The sequence below is a fragment of the Ranitomeya variabilis genome, chromosome 1 (genome assembly GCF_051348905.1).
Source record: "Ranitomeya variabilis isolate aRanVar5 chromosome 1, aRanVar5.hap1, whole genome shotgun sequence".
Lineage (NCBI taxonomy): Eukaryota > Metazoa > Chordata > Amphibia > Anura > Dendrobatidae > Ranitomeya > Ranitomeya variabilis.
This window is the reverse complement of record NC_135232.1, coordinates 942692680-942712997: the sequence shown is the minus strand read 5'-3', so window position 1 is coordinate 942712997 and position 20318 is coordinate 942692680. Positions and strand designations below refer to the sequence as shown.

Sequence of the window (20318 nt, the reverse complement as noted above, 5' to 3'; positions counted from 1 at the left end):
TAGTCTGACCATCAGCAGAGATTACTATTACTAGTCTGACCATCAGCAGAGAGTATTATTACTAGTCTGACCATCAGCAGAGAGTATTATTACTAGTCTGACCATCAGCAGAGATTATTATTACTAGTCTGACTATCAGCAGAGATTATTACTAGTCTGACCATCAGCAGAGATTATTATTACTAGTCTGACCATCAGCAGAGAGTATTATTACTAGTCTGACCATCAGCAGAGAGTATTATTACTAGTCTGACCATCAGCAGAGATTACTATTACTAGTCTGACCATCAGCAGAGATTATTATTACTAGTCTGACCATCAGCAGAGATTACTATTACTAGTCTGACCATCAGCAGAGATTATTATTACTAGTCTGACTATCAGCAGAGATTATTACTAGTCTGACCATCAGCAGAGAGTATTATTACTAGTCTGACCATCAGCAGAGTATTATTACTAGTCTGACCATCAGCAGAGATTACTATTACTAGTCTGACCATCAGCAGAGAGTATTATTACTAGTCTGACCATCAGCAGAGATTATTATTACTAGTCTGACTATCAGCAGAGATTATTACTAGTCTGACCATCAGCAGAGATTATTATTACTAGTCTGACCATCAGCAGAGAGTATTATTACTAGTCTGACCATCAGCAGAGAGTATTATTACTAGTCTGACCATCAGCAGAGTATTATTACTAGTCTGACCATCAGCAGAGTATTATTACTAGTCTGACCATCAGCAGAGATTACTATTACTAGTCTGACCATCAGCAGAGAGTATTATTACTAGTCTGACCATCAGCAGAGATTATTATTACTAGTCTGACCATCAGCAGAGATTATTATTACTAGTCTGACCATCAGCAGAGTATTATTACTAGTCTGACTATCAGCAGAGAGTATTATTACTAGTCTGACTATCAGCAGAGAGTATTATTACTAGTCTGACCATCAGCAGAGAGTATTATTACTAGTCTGACCATCAGCAGAGTATTATTACTAGTCTATCAGCAGAGATTATTATTACTAGTCTGACCATCAGCAGAGATTATTATTACTAGTCTGACCATCAGCAGAGATTATTATTACTAGTCTGACCATCAGCAGAGAGTATTATTACTAGTCTGACCATCAGCAGAGAGTATTATTACTAGTGACTAGCAGTGGGGAGGACACGTGTGGTGACAGGTCCCGCGTGGCCCGCGCTTCCTCCAGTCCCGGTGGGCTCGGTCAGTGGAGGCGGGGCTGCCGTAGTCCCGCCTCCTCCTTCTGTGACACAGTCGGTGTATCTCCGCTCTGACATCCCTTCCTCCCCGCCTCTCACACTCTGTTGTCACCGCTGCCACCCCCACTCTCCAGCGGTCGCTCCGTGCCCCGGGACCTCATTCTCGGCAAGGTAAGGGTGCGGTGCCCGGGAGAGCGCAGCGCTGCGCCCCGTACTGCCCGGTGTGATAGCGCCCCGTGCAGCCAGCGGACATGACGGCAGCTCCGGTGATCCCGGGGTGCGAGGCTTGTGTCCTGCGCTGGTCACCCCTGTGCCCGCTTATCTGTGCTTTGCCGCCATTGCCCTTTAACCTCTTCAGTGCCTGCGATTCCCCTCCGCACGTTAGAGGTTAACAGGCCGGGGGTCCGTCTCCCTCCACTGCAGCCCCTCGCACCCTTCCATCCTGAGCACTGGGAGCCGAGTCCCGGCCGCTGGGGGTGGGGATGTGCCTGGTGTCATTGGGGCCTACATGTTTGTTATGAAACCCAGTGCAGCGTGCATGGGAGGGGAGTGCCGGAGAGCGGCACCGTGTGCCCCCCGGGGTGGCGGCAGGATGTGGCACCCAGGTCATGTGACTCCACGGCCTCTGAAGTTCGCTGTCACTTCTGCTTCTCACTTGTTTGCTGTCTGCTACTTTCGCTTTTTACTTGTGCACTGATGAGGAGCCCATTACTGAGGAGGGCATGGGACTGCCTGCAGGGCTGTCACTGAGCGTCACTGGGCCCGCAGGGCTGTCACTGAGCGTCGCTGGGCCCGCAGGGCTGTCACTGAGCGTCACTGGGCCCACAGGGCTGTCACTGAACCCGCAGGGCTGTCACTGAGCGTCGCTGGGCTCGCGGGGCTGTCACTGAGCGTCGCTGGGCCCGCAGGGCTGTCACTGAGCATCGCTGGGCCCGCGGGGCTGTCACTGAGCGTCGCTGGGCCCGCAGGGCTGTTACTGGGCCCGCAGGGCTGTCACTGAGCGTCGCTGGGCTCGCAGGGCTGTCACTGAGCGTCGCTGGGCTCGCAGGGCTGTCACTGAGCGTCGCTGGGCCCGCGGGGCTGTCACTGAGCGTCGCTGGGCCCGCAGGGCTGTCACTGAGCGTCGCTGGGCTCGCAGGGCTGTCACTGAGCGTCACTGGGCCCGCAGGGCTGTCACTGAGCGTCGCTGGGCCCGCAGGGCTGTCACTGGGCCCACAGGGCTGTCACTGAACCCGCAGGGCTGTCACTGAGCGTCGCTGGGCCCGCGGGGCTGTCACTGAGCGTCGCTGGGCCCGCAGGGCTGTCACTGAGCGTCGCTGGGCCCGCAGGGCTGTCACTGAGCGTCGCTGGGCCCGCAGGGCTGTCACTGAGCGTCGCTGGGCCCGCGGGGCTGTCACTGAGCGTCGCTGGGCCCGCGGGGCTGTCACTGAGCGTCGCTGGGCCCGCGGGGCTGTCACTGAGCGTCGCTGGGCCCGCGGGGCTGTCACTGAGCGTCGCTGGGCCCGCGGGGCTGTCACTGAGCGTCGCTGGGCCCGCGGGGCTGTCACTGAGCGTCGCTGGGCCCGCGGGGCTGTCACTGAGCGTCGCTGGGCCCGCGGGGCTGTCACTGGGCCCGCGGGGCTGTCACTGGGCCCGCGGGGCTGTTACTGGGCCCGCAGGGCTGTCACTGAGCGTCGCTGGGCTCGCAGGGCTGTCACTGAGCGTCGCTGGGCCCGCGGGGCTGTCACTGAGCGTCGCTGGGCCCGCGGGGCTGTCACTGAGCGTCGCTGGGCCCGCGGGGCTGTCACTGAGCGTCGCTGGGCCCGCGGGGCTGTCACTGAGCGTCGCTGGGCCCGCAGGGCTGTTACTGGGCCCGCAGGGCTGTCACTGAGCGTCGCTGGGCCCGCGGGGCTGTCACTGAGCGTCGCTGGGCCCGCGGGGCTGTCACTGAGCGTCGCTGGGCCCGCGGGGCTGTCACTGAGCGTCGCTGGGCCCGCGGGGCTGTCACTGAGCGTCGCTGGGCCCGCGGGGCTGTCACTGAGCGTCGCTGGGCCCGCGGGGCTGTCACTGAGCGTCGCTGGGCCCGCGGGGCTGTCACTGAGCGTCGCTGGGCCTGCGGGGCTGTTACTGAGCGTCGCTGGGCCCGCGGGGCTGTCACTGAGCGTCACTGAACCCGCGGGGCTGTCACTGAGCGTCGCTGGGCTCGCGGGGCTGTCACTGAGCGTCGCTGGGCTCGCGGGGCTGTCACTGAGCGTCGCTGGGCCCGCGGGGCTGTCACTGAGCGTCGCTGGGCCCGCGGGGCTGTCACTGAGCGTCGCTGGGCCCGCGGGGCTGTCACTGAGCGTCGCTGGGCCCGCGGGGCTGTCACTGAGCGTCGCTGGGCCCGCGGGGCTGTCACTGAGCGTCGCTGGGCCCGCGGGGCTGTCACTGAGCGTCGCTGGGCCCGCGGGGCTGTCACTGAGCGTCGCTGGGCCCGCGGGGCTGTCACTGAGCGTCGCTGGGCCCGCGGGGCTGTCACTGAGCGTCGCTGGGCCCGCGGGGCTGTCACTGAGCGTCGCTGGGCCCGCGGGGCTGTCACTGAGCGTCGCTGGGCCCGCGGGGCTGTCACTGAGCGTCGCTGGGCCCGCGGGGCTGTCACTGAGCGTCGCTGGGCCCGCGGGGCTGTCACTGAGCGTCGCTGGGCCCGCGGGGCTGTCACTGAGCGTCGCTGGGCCCGCGGGGCTGTCACTGAGCGTCGCTGGGCCCGCGGGGCTGTCACTGAGCGTCGCTGGGCCCGCGGGGCTGTCACTGGGCCCGCGGGGCTGTCACTGGGCCCGCGGGGCTGTTACTGGGCCCGCAGGGCTGTCACTGAGCGTCGCTGGGCTCGCAGGGCTGTCACTGAGCGTCGCTGGGCCCGCGGGGCTGTCACTGAGCGTCGCTGGGCCCGCGGGGCTGTCACTGAGCGTCGCTGGGCCCGCGGGGCTGTCACTGAGCGTCGCTGGGCCCGCGGGGCTGTCACTGAGCGTCGCTGGGCCCGCGGGGCTGTCACTGAGCGTCGCTGGGCCCGCGGGGCTGTCACTGAGCGTCGCTGGGCCCGCGGGGCTGTCACTGAGCGTCGCTGAACCCGCAGGGCTGTCACTGAGCGTCGCTGGGCTCGCGGGGCTGTCACTGAGCGTCGCTGGGCCCGCGGGGCTGTCACTGAGCGTCGCTGGGCCCGCGGGGCTGTCACTGGGCCCGCAGGGCTGTCACTGAGCGTCGCTGGGCCCGCAGGGCTGTCACTGGGCCCGCAGGGCTGTCACTGAGCGTCGCTGGGCTCGCAGGGCTGTCACTGAGCGTCACTGGGCTCGCAGGGCTGTCACTGAGCGTCGCTGGGCTCGCGGGGCTGTCACTGAGCGTCGCTGGGCCCGCAGGGCTGTCGCTGTGCCCACGGGGCTGTCACTGAGCGTCACTGGGCCCGCAGGGCTGTCACTGAGCGTCGCTGGGCCCACAGGGCTGTCACTGAGCGTCATTGGGCCCGCGGGGCTGTCACTGAGCGTCGCTGGGCCCGCAGGGCTGTCACTGGGCTCGCAGGGCTGTCACTGAGCGTCGCTGGGCCCGCGGGGCTGTCGCTGAGCGTCGCTGGTGACAGCTGTGTGCACTAGCTTCAGTCCTGTGGGTGCCCTGCTGGTGACGCTTTCCTGAGCAGCGTAGTCATGGACCTTCCAGCGGTTGTCACACCTTACATGGCTGCTCACTGGGCCACCAACCATCTCTCCTGACTCCTCCATTACCACATACGCTAAGATTGTCCAAGCGTGCATGTTTACTGCCACGTGAACAAGGCTGGCGGACATATTACAGCCGGCTGCCCTCATATACGGCAGATGGTGCCCGATCCCCTGAAATTGTTCCGACAGTCATTAATGTTTAGCAGAAAAGTCCTGTGCTGTGTCTGAGTTGGGGTGTGCTGCACGGGCCGGGGTGTGCTTCGTCTGAGTTGGGGTGTGCTGCACGGGCCGGGGTGTGCTTCGTCTGAGTTGGGGTGTGCTGCACGGGCCGGGGTGCAGATAGTGATCCGGGACTATAAAGGCCTTTCCTGAACACTGATCTAATTTGTCTGATGAAAGCCGGCGCTGCCATTGGTGAATACTAGGGCCATGAAGGGTGGATCAAAGGGCAGTACAGGTCATGTACCGTCCGCATGAGGCCAGGGCCCAAGGGTTACCAGCAGCACATTGCTCAGGGCACCACGCCATCTTACCCTTTCTCCATAGTCCATGTTAGTGCCACCTCTTACCAATGATACAATGCGCACACAATGTAAGGTGATTGATCAGACTAGGCCGCTTATTTCCATGGTCCACCTCCGGTGCTCATTGTGGGCACTTGCAGGACGGGGTTAGCATGGCCACTCCTACCATTATGTAGCAAGTATCACTTTTTTTTCAGCAATTTCTGCTACAGTACTTTTTACAGGATCGGACCTCCTGACAGGCCTTAGTGACCACCTGTATTAGTGGGCTTTGGATACCCATCACCCTGATTCTGGTGCATTTTTGGTAGGTACCAACCCCTGCATATTGGAATCCCCCAATGAGTCCAGCTATTTTCCCTCCCCAGTTGTCTGGTCATCACAACGTGGCGCTTCAATCACTGTCATGAGATAACCACTGTTACTGATTTCACTCGTTAATGATTATTATGGCTAATCAGCACGTCTCCTTAAAGGGAACCTGTCGCCCCCAAAATTGAAGGTGAGCTAAGCCCACGGGCATCAGTGGCTTATGTACAGCATTCTGTAATGCTGCAGATAAGCCCCCGATGTAACCTGAAAGATGAGAAAAAGAGGTTAGATTATACTCACCCAGAGGCAGTCCTCGTCCGAAGGGTGTCGCGGTCCGGCCCAGTGCCTCCCATCTTCTTACGATGACGTCCTCTTCTTTGCTTCCTGCCGCTGCTCCGGCGCAGGCGTACTCTGTCTGCCCTGTTGAGGGCAGAGCAAAGTACTGCAGTGCGCAGGCGCCGGGAAAGGTCAGAGAGGCCTGGCACCTGCGCACTGCAGTACTTTGCTCTGCCCTCAACAGGGCAGACAAAGTACGCCTGCGCCGGAGCCGCAGCGTGAGGACAAGAAGAGGATGTCATCGTAAGAAGATAGGAGGCCCCGGACACGACCGCGACGCCCATCGGACTGGACTGCAGCGGGAACGCCCCTGGGTGAGTATAATCTAACCTCTTTTTCTCGTCTTTCAGGTTACATCGGGGGATTATCTACAGCATTCCAGAATGCTGTAGATAAGCCCCTGATGCCGGTGGGCTTAGCTCACCTTTGATTTTGGGGGTGACAGGTTCCCTTTAAAAATAAAGCGGTTATCCAGGACTAAATTATGTTTTTACTATTCGCCAGTCTAATTAGTCCTGCCAGCGATTCAGCTGCTAAACGTCAACAAAGCAGCTCTTCTTCCAAGGTGTTCTGTGGATGGGGCGTGACTTCCGATGTCATGTTGTTTGACAGCTGGCTCCCCACAGTTAGGGTACCGTCACACAGTGGCATTTTCATCGCTACGACGGCACGATTCGTGACGTTCTAGCGATATAGTTACGATCTCGCAGTGTCTGACACGCTACTGCGATCAGGGACCCTGCTGTGAATCGTACGTCGTAGCAGATCGTTTGAAACTTTCTTTCGTCGCTGGATCTCCCGCTGTCATCGCTGGATCGTTGTGTGTGACAGCGATCCAGCGATGCGTTCGCTTGTAACCAGGGTAAACATCGGGTTACTAAGCGCAGGGCCGCGCTTAGTAACCCGATGTTTACCGTGGTTACCAGCGTAAAAGTAAAAAACAAACAAACCGTACATACTCACATTCCGGTGTCCGTCAGGTCCCTTGCAGTCTGCTTCCCGCTCTGACTGTCTGCCGGCCGGAAAGTGAGAGCAGATCACAGCAGTGACGTCGCCGCTGTGATCTGCTTTCACTTTACGGCGGCACTCAGTCAGAGCGGGAAGCAGACGGCAAGGGACCTGACGGACATCAGATGGTGAGTATGTACGGTTTTTTTTTTTTTTACTTTTACGCTGGTAACCACGGCAAACATCGGGTTACTAAGCGCGGCCCTGCGCTTAGTAACCCGATGTTTACCCTGGTTACCAGCGAACCTCGGCATCGTTGGTCGCTGGAGAGCGGTCTGTGTGACAGCTCCCCAGCGACCACACAACGACTTACCAACGATCACGGCCAGGTCGTATCGCAGGTCGTGATCGTTGGTAAATCGTATAGTGAGACGGTACCCTTAGGCAGCAGGGAGCTGGTTGTCACTCAGCATGATGTCAGCAGATTAGATCAGCAATTAAGCCACTGCTCTGTCAACATGACGTCAGCGGGAACTGCAGAATGGCTGGCAGGAGCAGCCAGTGACCGCTCTGTGCCAGCAGAACAGATGTAGTTAGTAACTACCTGGCTGTTAGATCTGGAGCCTATAGTAAAAAAAAAAAAAATGAATACAGTCCTGGATAGCCCCTTTAAATGGCCATAAGGTGGTGTTTACTAGTGGTCTCTCTGTAAAATGCCAGCCTCGTTTAGATCTGGTGGGGATGTTGTTTTTCTTGGTTTTGGTTTTGACTTGGTAGACTTGTTTTTCGCCATGTGTTTTGGGGTGAAAATCTACACCGAGGGGCATTATAGTGCTAGTGATTGTGGGTTTCTAAAATACCAGTGCGATGTGGCAGTAACATCTGTATGGCTGCATTGCCCAGTATCCAGAGCCGTTCATTAATGCACTGGAATTGATGTAACGTACACTATACGCTGCAGCTTTGTGGTGGCAGGGAATGGGTGCACAATTTTTAGTAAACACCCATGTAAGTTGTGTATAAGTTCAGAGGGCAGGAGGGGGCACTTACTGTCTAGTGTTCATGTGTCACCTATTTCCACATTTTTTTATGTTATATGACATCTGCACAGTCTGTACGCTGAGCCTACGGTGTATCTGCGGGGCTTCTCTTGGCATATACTGTAATGTTCCCATAGGCCCCCAGTCACTAGGCGGAGGCCAAAAGTGTCTTCATTGTCAGTTTGCAACGGCGTACATTAATTCTCCTGTGTAGGTTTGGGCATTAGCCTGCCCTTTCCTATACAGTGGGCTATAGCATGCTGTGTATGTTTAATAGTAATAATCTTTATATAGCGTCAACATATTCCGCAGCGCTTTACAGTTTAACAGTTTCAAACACAACAGTCATAGGTAACAATGTTAACAATACAATAATAATAAAGCAAACAGTGGGCTATAGCATGCGGTGTATGTTTCATTACAGTGGGCTATAGCATGCTGTGTATGTTTCATTACAGTGGGCTATAACATGCGGTATATGTTTCATTGCAGTGGGCTATAACATGCTGTATATGTTTCATTGCAGTGGGCTATAACATGCGGTATATGTTTCATTACAGTGGGCTATAGCATGCGGTATATGTGTCATTACTGTGGGTCTTTATGGTGGACGGATGACTCAGACTATTATAGGGCGCATACTTCCTGAGCCCATCCTTCTAGATGTGGGCATGAATGCAGTATGGCCAGAGCCTAAGATTCATGGACTATAGACAGTGTTCAGGCATAGGGGCTTTTTACATTTGCCCTTGCAGGCTAAAGTGGCCAGCGAAGAGGAAACCCTCCGAGTACGTGATGCGGCTTCCTGGCGGATGATGCCTGTCTGCTGAGGTTGCCGGAATTTCCCATTATATCATGCCTTAAAGCCGTTTTATGTTTTATTCACTACTGGATGAAACATGGATCCTTATATATTTCATATAGTTGCATCATTTTCAGCTGCAGCTTTGGTCACTTTCTCCTGGTGAGGATAATGTTAGTCACATATGGGGAGAGATTAGGGGGCTGTGTTTTTATTAGATTAATTCCATTAAGAGTCATACGTAGTGCCACGGCCAGAGCATGAGCGGGGTGCAGACGTGGTATGGCACCAACATGACAGTGTGTGACCATCCGGTATAAGAAAGTGATTGTTAATGGCAGAGCGGTTGTGCAAATAACATCTTCACTCCCTTACAATGTATAGACAGCTGCTACAGGGTGGCCTCATCTCCGCCACGCGGCCACTGCTCCATGTGCCCCCACCCTAGGAAGACCCATACGAGTGATGATTGATGAAAAGACAAAAATGAAAGGGGTTGTGATAATAGTAGCTGTCTCCACGACCAGCTGATTGCTCCAGGTTGGGCTTCTCTGAGGGGTACTGCGCTCACCTGTGGCTGGCCAATAGCCGCACGATTGTTGTGTTTCGTCTGAACAAGGCCATCTGCCGCTTGTGGTCTTGCCCTACCCCCGCCATAGCACTTGAATAAATGACTGATCCTACAGTATATTGACAGGCTCAGGCGGCCGCTGCGATTTTCATACTTCTGCTTAAATGATTACTGTACTTGATTTTGCAAGTGTTCCCCCTGGAAAAACTGCACAGCCATTGTAACCAGCCACACTGTTTTGCGGGTAAGATGGCGGTTACCCCCAAAAAAAGAATCCTTGTCAGGGGTCGTGCAGGTGACTGTATTTTCGTTCCGAGTGTGATCTGACAAAATATTGGCACTCGGACCAGTTAAACTAGTAAACCGTACAGTTTTCCAATTTTTTCCTTGGACAGAGTCTCTTCAGGGGAAAAAATTGCAGCATGCCCGAGTTGTGTCCAATATTTAATTTACGATGTAATTCGGTGAGTTTTTAAATTGCATTTTTCAGTGCGTTTTTTGACGCTGCTTTTTTGTTTCCTTTTTGGTATTTCATGTTTTAATTAAAGTTGCTTTGTTTTTGATACCTCCTAGTGTTTGGCTTGGCTAAAACTTTATTGATATAGTCATGTGCGGATTTAATGTGTTTTTGGATGTTTCCACAGCAAAAAAAAGCATATATAAATTTAGCTGCTGATTTTCTGCATCTAAAGCAATTCTTTGGGGAAAATTTACACCTAAAACTCGAGTAATTGCAAGAAAAATTGACATGTTGTGGATTTGATACACGCACCGCAGGTCACTTTACGCTGAGTGAAAAAAAGCACATCTCATGAGTGAAAAAACACTCATCATGGGAGCTTCACCCTAGAGCTAGCGCCGCAAGCCCATTAGGCTGAACTCATATGAGCGTATAAACAATCTTCTGATTTTCATCCAGAAAAAATTATCAATTTTTTCATCCGCATTGTCATCTGTATGACATTCCTTGTAATTCTTCAGCAGTGAATAAGACTTGTTTCCTTTAAGAATAACATTGTATCCGTAAAAATCGGATGTTACACAATTGATTCATACAGGACCTGTTTTCTTTTTTTGCTCCCCCACAGGCTTAAATGGGCGAGTTTCTTCTGAAGTTCGGAACAGACTAGTGCATGCTGCGTTTTTTTTTTCACATGTACATTCGGTCATATTGAATAACATTGGTCCTAGCCATGTCCTTGTGATGTCCGTTTTTTCCACGGACAGAGCTCAGACTGACGATGCTGTGAGCTTGGCCTCCGGTTGGCTTCACGTACAGCAGTTTGCTGGGTTTCATCAGCAGATGTTACATTAAAATCTAAAGGAAAATCTAATACTGAAGGCTTTGGTTTCTGGCATTTTTTGGGGTCCATAGTCTCCATAACACAACATACTCTAATTGGAGTTTTTTTCTGGTGTTTTTCCTGAAAGTCTTCATTATATACTATGCAAAATGATGATCCCCTGCTAAAAATGCTTTTATTTTCATGCGTTTCATGGAGTTTTTGATTGTCGTTTTTGTAAATGCGTTTTGTCAGTTCAAAATAACAGAATAGAAAGGGGCTGTCCAGTACTTTTTATATTGGGAACCTATCCTTAGCCCATCAATATAAAATTGGGGAGTGTGACACTCGGCACCTCTTTGATCTGCTGTTCTCACCTTGGCCGATGTAAACCATGTATGGTTATGGTTATATATTGATAAGGGGCTGCTTCCCGAAACTGCAGATCAGCTCCTACTGGATACCTAGGACAGATCATCTATATAAAAGTACTGGACGTCCCCTTGGAATACACCTTTTGTTTTATACCCTTCTTTTAAGGTGATGGCTGATGACTAGAATATGCCATCATTTTATAATTTGTAGGCGTCCGACCTCTGGGACCCTTCCCTAAGAATGGGCACCTTCCTATGACACACACTATTTTCTAGCATTATTGTGGGTTCCAGAGATGAGACTCCCATCGATCATGAAATGATGGCCAATCCATTGTAAGAGTATAGGTAAAACCCCTTTGTATTTAGCAGTGTATAGCTATGTAGCAATTATTACTGACCAGACTCTGGTGTGGTAAAGACTGGAACGCTTGACTTACCCCAGGTTATCCCGCTCTACCCTGCGGATTCTTGCGTTGCGCCTTTGCATGCATTATATGGATTGGGATTTCCTTGCAGTGATAATTTGGGGCTATTATTCCTCCATAAATGACAGGCTTACTTCTTTTTTAGGTATGCTTTGATGGACTTTTTGTAGCATATCATTAGTGTCAGCCCTGACGTCTTACCCAGAGCACACATCACAGCCCTGGTAAGCTGCAATAGCTTATATTTTGTTATCCGTTGTCTGTAACATCTGTGCATGGACAGTGTGACTGAAGGACACACTGATGTCAAGGAAAATTGTCCATTACCGTGCAGAAGTAGGATGAGTCAACGCCATCACCATGTGCTGCTCATCGTGTGTTTTCCTGCTGACTATGGTTGTAGTGTTGTATTTTTATTCTGTGAAATTACATTAGGAAGTAATAGTGATGAAACTGCTGTTCTGGATCATCTCTCTATATAAATCTGCATTCTCCGGTTCCTCTGTTTTTCCTCCTAGAAATGTATGAATAAGGGCTTGTTTCCACATGCGAGAAACACGTCCGTGTCTCGCATGTGGGAACCAAGTTCTGGCGTCGGCACTCCAGAGCGGAGTGTGCGGCCGCATAGGAACACATGGAGCTGCACAGCTCCGCTCCAAAGTGCCGGCACCAGAGCTTGGTTTCCACATGCGAGACACGGACGTGTTTCTCGCATGTGGAAACAAGCCCTAAGTCTATGTTTCCACAGTCAGGAAGCATAGTGCTTTGGAAGCAGCGGATACCCCTCTCCGCCCCCCTTTGTACACGCGGTGATTCCGCATGTGCTCATAGAACACATCCGGAATCACCCCATCGTATTCATAGACTGTGTTATTTATCTTGCGGAGACTGAGCATCTACACAAGATAAATAGACATGCTGCAGTCTAGAAAGACGCGCCGCATGTGTTTAAACACAGGGCCGCCGGATGCGGCCGTACGCACATAGTGGAGACGGGATTTCATAAAATCCCCTCCATTATGCTGTAACATCTGGACGCTGTGGATTGGACTCAGCATCCAGTCCACAGCAAATCCGGATGTATTACACCATGTGGAAACATACCCTAAATTGGAAATTGGGTGTTACCATTTGGGTTGGTGTCTATGAAGCCATACACATTAGACGGCTGTCAGCTGAATGATGCTTCCGTCAATCATTCAGTAACAGCCATCTCGGGCCGAGCATTTCTGTTTTCTCGATAAGAAAGCCACTGACAGACATCTCTGCCGGCGGCTTATCTCCGGGAGAACAATAAATTGAACACCCCTACCCTTCAGATTTGTTGTCCAGCACCCCCATACACATTAGACTGTTGAGGTGCGCGAGTCCAATTGATATTAGTCTAATGTATATGGGGACATTAACACTGTCCAGTCATAATGGGAATAGTTACGCCTATTTGTCAATGTTTTCATAAATACGAGAAATAACAGGAACAGCACAATAGAGTGGGGCAGATTTTAGGATCACTGTCTTAAATGTAGACAACTTAGGCTACATTCACACTTGCTTACTGGGGCTTTGCGGACGGCTGCATACTTCCTCCCCAAAGCTCCGCCCACTTCCACACTTCCGCTTAGGTCCGCCTACTTCTGCATGCATCCTGCGTACCTATCTTTAACATTGGGTATGCAGGACATGCAGATGTATGCAGATGCTTTGTTTCGACGCACCCGCCGACCGCACAGGAACGTGCTGCGTCGCCCTTGCGGTCGGCGGGCGCGTCAAAACGACGCATCCCATGTCCTGTATACCCAATGTTAAAAATAAGCGGAAGAAGTGCGGAAGTGGGTGGGGCTTCAGGGAGGACGTACGCAGCTGTCCGCAAAGCCCTGGTACGCAAGTGTGAACGTAGCCTCAGACAAGATGTGCCAAATACAGGTCCTTCTCAAAAAATTAGCATATAGTGTTAAATTTCATTATTTACCATAATGTAATGATTACAATTAAACTTTCATATATTATAGATTCATTATCCACCAACTGAAATTTGTCAGGTCTTTTATTGTTTTAATACTGATGATTTTGGCATACAACTCCTGATAACCCAAAAAACCTGTCTCAATAAATTAGCATATCAAGAAAAGGTTCTCTAAATGACCTATTACCCTAATCTTCTGAATCAACTAATTAACTCTAAACACATGCAAAAGATACCTGAGGCTTTTAAAAACTCCCTGCCTGGTTCATTACTCAAAACCCCCATCATGGGTAAGACTAGCGACCTGACAGATGTCAAGAAGGCCATCATTGACACCCTCAAGCAAGAGGGTAAGACCCAGAAAGAAATTTCTCAACAAATAGGCTGTTCCCAGAGTGCTGTATCAAGGCACCTCAATGGTAAGTCTGTTGGAAGGAAACAATGTGGCAGAAAACGCTGTACAACGAGAAGAGGTGACCGGACCCTGAGGAAGATTGTGGAGAAGGACCGATTCCAGACCTTGGGGAACCTGAGGAAGCAGTGGACTGAGTCTGGTGTGGAAACATCCAGAGCCACCGTGCACAGGCGTGTGCAGGAAATGGGCTACAGGTGCCGCATTCCCCAGGTAAAGCCACTTTTGAACCATAAACAGCGGCAGAAGCGCCTGACCTGGGCTACAGAGAAGCAGCACTGGACTGTTGCTAAGTGGTCCCAAGTACTTTTTTCTGATGAAAGCAAATTTTGCATGTCATTCGGAAATCAAGGTGCCAGAGTCTGGAGGAAGACTGGGGAGAAGGAAATGCCAAAATGCCTGAAGTCCAGTGTCAAGTACCCACAGTCAGTGATGGTGTGGGGTGCCATGTCAGCTGCTGGTGTTGGTCCACTGTGTTTCATCAAGGGCAGGGTCAATGCAGCTAGCTATCAGGAGATTTTGGAGCACTTCATGCTTCCATCGGCTGAAATGCTTTATGGAGATGAAGATTTTATTTTTCAGCACGACCTGGCACCTGCTCACAGTGCCAAAACCACTGGTAAATGGTTTACTGACCATGGTATTACTGTGCTCAATTGGCCTGCCAACTCTCCTGACCTGAACCCCATAGAGAATCTGTGGGATATTGTGAAGAGAAAGTTGAGAGACGCAAGACCCAACACTCTGGATGAGCTTAAGGCCGCTATTGAAGCATCCTGGGCCTCCATAACATCTCAGCAGTGTCACAGGCTGATTGCCTCCATGCCACGCCGCATTGAAGCAGTCATTTCTGCCAAAGGATTCCCGACCAAGTATTGAGTGCATAACTGAACATTATTATTTGATGTTTTTTTTGTTTGTTATTAAAAAACACTTTTATTTGATTGGACGGGTGAAATATGCTAATTTATTGAGACAGGTTTTTTGGGTTATCAGGAGTTGTATGCCAAAATCATCAGTATTAAAACAATAAAAGACCTGACAAATTTCAGTTGGTGGATAATGAATCTATAATATATGAAAGTTTAATTGTAATCATTACATTATGGTAAATAATGAAATGTAACACTATATGCTAATTTTTTGAGAAGGACCTGTATATAACAGGGGCTCGTGCTGTATGACGCATCTGTAGAGATGACAGTAGAAGACAGAAAAAATCCAGCATCTGCGGCATATGGGTTAAAACATGACTTTATTGATACATTAAAACAAAACCTGAAAAAATAGGGGATTGGGGGAACCTTGGTCAGGATTAAGAGCGTTCGAGCTCAAAACACGTAGACCTGTGTCTAGATTCATCTCATCTCTTGGTAGGCTTTCATTAGACCATTTTTGTAGGCCAAAATATTGCCAGAATGTGCCATGCCAAGCCCCATCCTCTTGTGGTAAATGTGGTACAAGGCAGTGTGTGCAAATTGTGGCAGAATTGTTGCTCAAGAATAGTCGCTCCAGAACTGGTATTTCAGGTGGAGCAGCAGTGGTGGTGACAGGTCTGGGGTCTGCTGCTGCTTGACTGGGCTGACTAGTAGACCCATCCTGAATGAGGGTTGTCCACCAAAAGTACCTTCATACATTTGCATCCAAAGACGTCAGCTTCACATAAGAGACTGCAAAAGTGTCTGAAAGAGAAATTCCCGCTGTACCTTTTGGCCCTGTGGCAGAATAGAAGCTTGGTGATTCCGGTTTATCACATGGGATGGGGAGATTAGAGAGGGCAGAGATCACTGGCACCAGGGCAGGATTGAGTATTAGTATGTCTTCAGAGGCCAAGTTCTGTAAGTACTATCTGTACTAGTCTGATGTGAATGGGGAGAGCCCTAGTAAGGCTACGTTCACATTTGCGTTGTGCGCCGCAGCGTCGGCGACGCAACGCACAACACAAATGTGAACGCATGCACAACGCAGCGTTTTGTGACGCATGCGTCCTTTTTTTGCTTGATTTTGGACGCACAAAAAATGCAACTTGCTGCCTCCTGTGCGCCCTGACGCGTGCCGCAGCGACGCATGCGTCACAAAACGCAAATGCAACGCATGTCCATGCGCCCCAATGTTAAATATAGGGGTGCATGACGCGGCGACGCAGCGGCGCCCGACGCTGCGTCGCACAACGCTAATGTGAACGTAGCCTTAGACTGGTATGTTTTATTACAGCGATTCAGAGAATTCCTTGTTCTGATAATAATGTGAGTAGCAATGACCTGATCCCTCATCTGATTGTATTCGTGTGGACAGGACTGATGGAAATGAGCTCCAGTCCTAGAACTATAGAAAGAGCATCAGTCCTTTATTGACCCAAACTGTCCACACTTGTACCAACATGTCTCTGATCTGAACTTTTGATGGCCTTTTTATTGGTATCAAGGGCTTGGACTCTGCCTCATGTAACCCTTTCAGATAATGATTGCCTAAGATACAGGAATAAACATTGCTGATTTGTTACCAGATGCTGTAACTGTTCTTTAAAGGTACCTTCACACTCAGCAACGTTACAACGAGAACAACAACGATCCGTGATGTTGCAGCATCCTGGATAGCGATCTCGTTGTGTTTGACATGCAGCAGCGATCTGGATCCCGCTGTGATATCGCTGGTCGGAGCTAGAAGTCCAGAACTTTATTTGGTCGTCAGGTCGGAGTGTATCGTCGTGTTTGACAGCAAAAGCAACGATGCCAGCAATGTTTTACATGGAGCTAACGACCTGTGAGAACGATAAATGAGTCGCCGTTACGTCACAGGATCGCTCCTGCATCGTTCTGGAGCTGCTGTGTTTGACGTCTCTACAGCGACCTAAACAGCGACGCTGCAGCGATCGGCTCGTTGTCTATATCGCTGCAGCGTCGCTGAGTGTGACGGTACCTTAGCATGTCTTTCCTTCCCTGCTGTTTACAGTAGGCCGTAAAAAAAACTTTTTTGTAGATATGGCTTGTAGAGCAGATTTTCCAACTTTTAACTAAAAGGTGGAAACAGATATTTACACATCAATCATATGAGCTACTGCTGTATAGTTTAGGCTAAGTTGATTTACCGTATGTGGAATCTTAGGATCAACCCTCCTAAGACATCTGTATGGGCACGCATGTCATAGGTGGGTGAATATAATGATGCCTTGATATCTGCAATACAATGTTCTATTCCCAAGAAATCTACGGTTTCTGCCTCCAGGGCTTATTTGAAATGAAAGGAGACATAACCGATGTGAGACATGTAGATCAGGAGAGCAGACTGTCGGTCATTACATGTCTCACACTGGTAATTCTACCTTTCATTTAAAATGAGCTCTGGAGGCAGATTCTCAGGGAGATCTATGTTCGGCCCATAGATTTTAGCAGCTAATTTAAAATATTAAGAAAAACTTGGATTTCTCTGGAATAAAATGAGATTGCAAACATAATGGTATGATTTTTTTATTCAACCTTCCCAGTGGCAGACTGAGACTGAAAAAAGGTCCCTGTGCAAGACACAGTATATGGGCCATTTGCCATCAAATATCGTCTCCTGATGCACAATTCCATTTGTTTTGGAGGTGGTAGTGAGCCCCTTTATCTCTTGGATCCCTGCTCGGGATGGCATGGGCTCAGGAGTTTGTATACATAGCTGAGCTCCTGCTGAGTGTGCTGGGACCAGACCTAATTACGATTTCAGCACTCATCCTCAGGATCGCAGCGCGATCGTGGTGTGCGGATGACTTGCTTTCTGTGTCTGCCATAAGACTCAGGCCATCAGATCCCACCAGAGTGGGTTGGGTAATAATTGTTTAACGGTCAGTCAAACACTGATCGGTAATGCTTCATACAACATGCGATCAAAGTCCCCTTATGGGACCCATAAGGGTATGTTTCCATGGTTAGTAAAAGCAGCGGGTTTGACGCTGCGTACATCCGCAGCGTCAAACCCGCAACGTCCAGATGTTACAGCATAGTGGATGGGATTTCATGAAATCCCATCTCCACTATGCGTTCAGAGATGCAGGCGGCAGACCTGCGTATCCGGACATGCGGCTCCTCTTTATAAACCACAGCATGTCTATTTACGATGTGGAGACGCTCTGTCCCCGCAGCTTATACTTCCCATAGACTATCATTAGATGCAGTAAAACTGCATCTGATTATTAGTCACATGCGTAATAACTGCGGAAATGCAGCTTACTACGCATGTGTACTAATTTAAATAATGTCTTGCCTTGTGACACTGCCGGAAGTTCGCATCCACTGCAGTTCTCACGATGACTGAGCTGACCGTGAGAGTTGCGGTGCACGTGACTGCCGGAGACAGACTTATCTCCGGTTGTCATCTACAAGCTCTGCTGTGTCTGGATGTCAGGCTGAGCCAGGCATCCAGATGTAGCAGAGCTGCAGTCGGCGTGGTACACTCGTTATTTAGGACTACGTCGGATAGGAAGTATTTGTGTTGGTTTATTTATTTTTTTTTTTCAGGAGATCGAGGGCGTATAATAAAGATGGGAAAAATGTGTGGATTCGCCAATTGTGGGGCTGCTGCGGGCTGTTATTTTAGGCTGGTGAGGGCCAAAATCCATGGGCCTTGCCAGCCTTAGAATACCATGCCACAGCTGTCTGCTTTTTACTTGGCTGGTTAACAAAAATAGGAGGACCCCACACAATTTTTTGTTTTTCAAGGGAATCCCACTATTTTTGCTAACCATCCAAGGTAAGCAGACTGCTGCGGCCTGGTATTATCCGGCTGGTAAGGTTCATGGATATTGGATCCCTACCAGCCTGAAATACCAGTCCCCAGTAGTCTGCTTTACTCTAGCTGGTTAACCAATAAAGGGGGCCATTTTTTTTTTATTTTTTATTTTTTTTACATTTTTTATTTTAGTAAAAAAAAAAAGATGAAAGGACATTACATATTACTGACCTCTCACTGCTTTCAGGAACTTCCTGTGTCACGTACTTCCGGATGTGACATGAGATTTAGCATATGTAAATTAGTAGAGTATGTGACCACGTTCAGTATTACATCAGGGTTAGCTGCGGATTGAACGCTGCGTACAGCCACAGCGTTCAACCCGCAGCATCCAGATGTTACAGCATAGTGGAGCGGATTTTATGAAATCCCGTCTCCACTATGCGTGCGAACACGCATCTGGCAGCCCTGCGTTTCCGGACATGCGGCGCGTCTTTTTAGATTGCAGCATGTCTGTTTACCTTGTGGCGAGGCTCCGCCTCCGCAAGGTAAATCACAGGGCCCTATGTATAGTGTGCGGCGATTCCGGATGTGTGCAATGAACACATCCGGAATCACTGCACGTACAGAAGGGGGCGGCGCTTTGGGCGGAGTGGGTTTTCTGCTCTGTCCAAAGCGCCGTGATTACAGACCATGGACACATACCCCTAGACGTGTAGTAAGCTGCATTTCCGCAGTTAATACGCATGTGAATACTAATTAGATGCAGTTTTACCGGAACTAATGATAGTCTATGGGAAATCTACGCTGAGGGGACGGAGCAGCTCCACATCGTAAATAGACATGCTGCAGTCTGGAAAGACGCACCGCATGTCCGGTTACGCAGGTCTGCCACCAGCACCTTTGAACGCATAGTGGACATGGGATTTCTTGAAATCCCCTCCACTATGCTGTAACATCTGGATGCTTCGGATGTACGCAGGGTCCAACCTGCAGCCTTTACTGTGTGCCGATGCCGAGAACACTTTTTTTTTTTTTTTAATTTCTGCTTCAAGAAAACTATAATATATTTGCAAACAAGAAATCACTTTTTTTTTCCTTCCCAGAATCCAACTTTCAATTAGCTTTGTTTCAAGTGACAAAAAAAACGCATGTAATGAAAAAACGTGTAAAAACGCATCAGAAACACAAATCCTGAGCCAATCCTGACCATGGAAACATACCCTTATAATTGTCAAACTAAAAAATATTTTAAAGTGTAAAAAAAAAAAAAAAGTCACCCCAAATTCCAATTTAAATAATAAAAAAATGGCTTAAAATTTAAAAATTTAAAATCCCTGCAAAACCAGCAAATATTGTTGAGTAAAATTGCGTTTGTAACAACTAGCACTATAAAATTATCTTTTCATTTATTGCGCACCTTTAATGCCATGGAAAAAACACAGCATATCGATGCCAGGATAGCTGTGTCTGTTCAAAATGTTGCCCACTGGTGGCTCAGTGGATAGCACTGCAACCTTGCACCGCTGGGGTCCTGGGTTCAAATCCCACCAAGTGCAACATCTGCAAGGAGTTTGTATGTTCTCCCCACATTTGCGTGGGTTTCCACTGGGTTCCCTGGTTTCCTCCCACATTCCAAAGACATATTGATAGGGAATTTAGATTGTGAGCCCCATTGGGGACAGTGATGATAATGTGTGCAAACTGTAAAGCGCTGCGGAATA

General features: G+C 50.0%; 1 protein-coding gene across 3 annotated transcripts in view; it reads left to right on the top strand.

Moving 5' to 3' along the window:
* Positions 1-1251: 1251 nt before the first annotated feature.
* Positions 1252-20318, top strand: part of ELF2 (E74 like ETS transcription factor 2) — a 149129-nt gene continuing 130062 nt past the window's right edge. The window contains exons 1-2 of one of the 3 annotated variants that reach the window (XM_077279183.1): positions 1276-1400; positions 11658-11736. The gene's annotated coding sequence lies outside the window, so the exon portion shown is untranslated. Of the gene's footprint in view, positions 1401-11657; positions 11737-20318 lie in introns of all 3 variants that reach the window. The other 2 variants (XM_077279185.1, XM_077279184.1) reach the window with 2 other exon arrangements.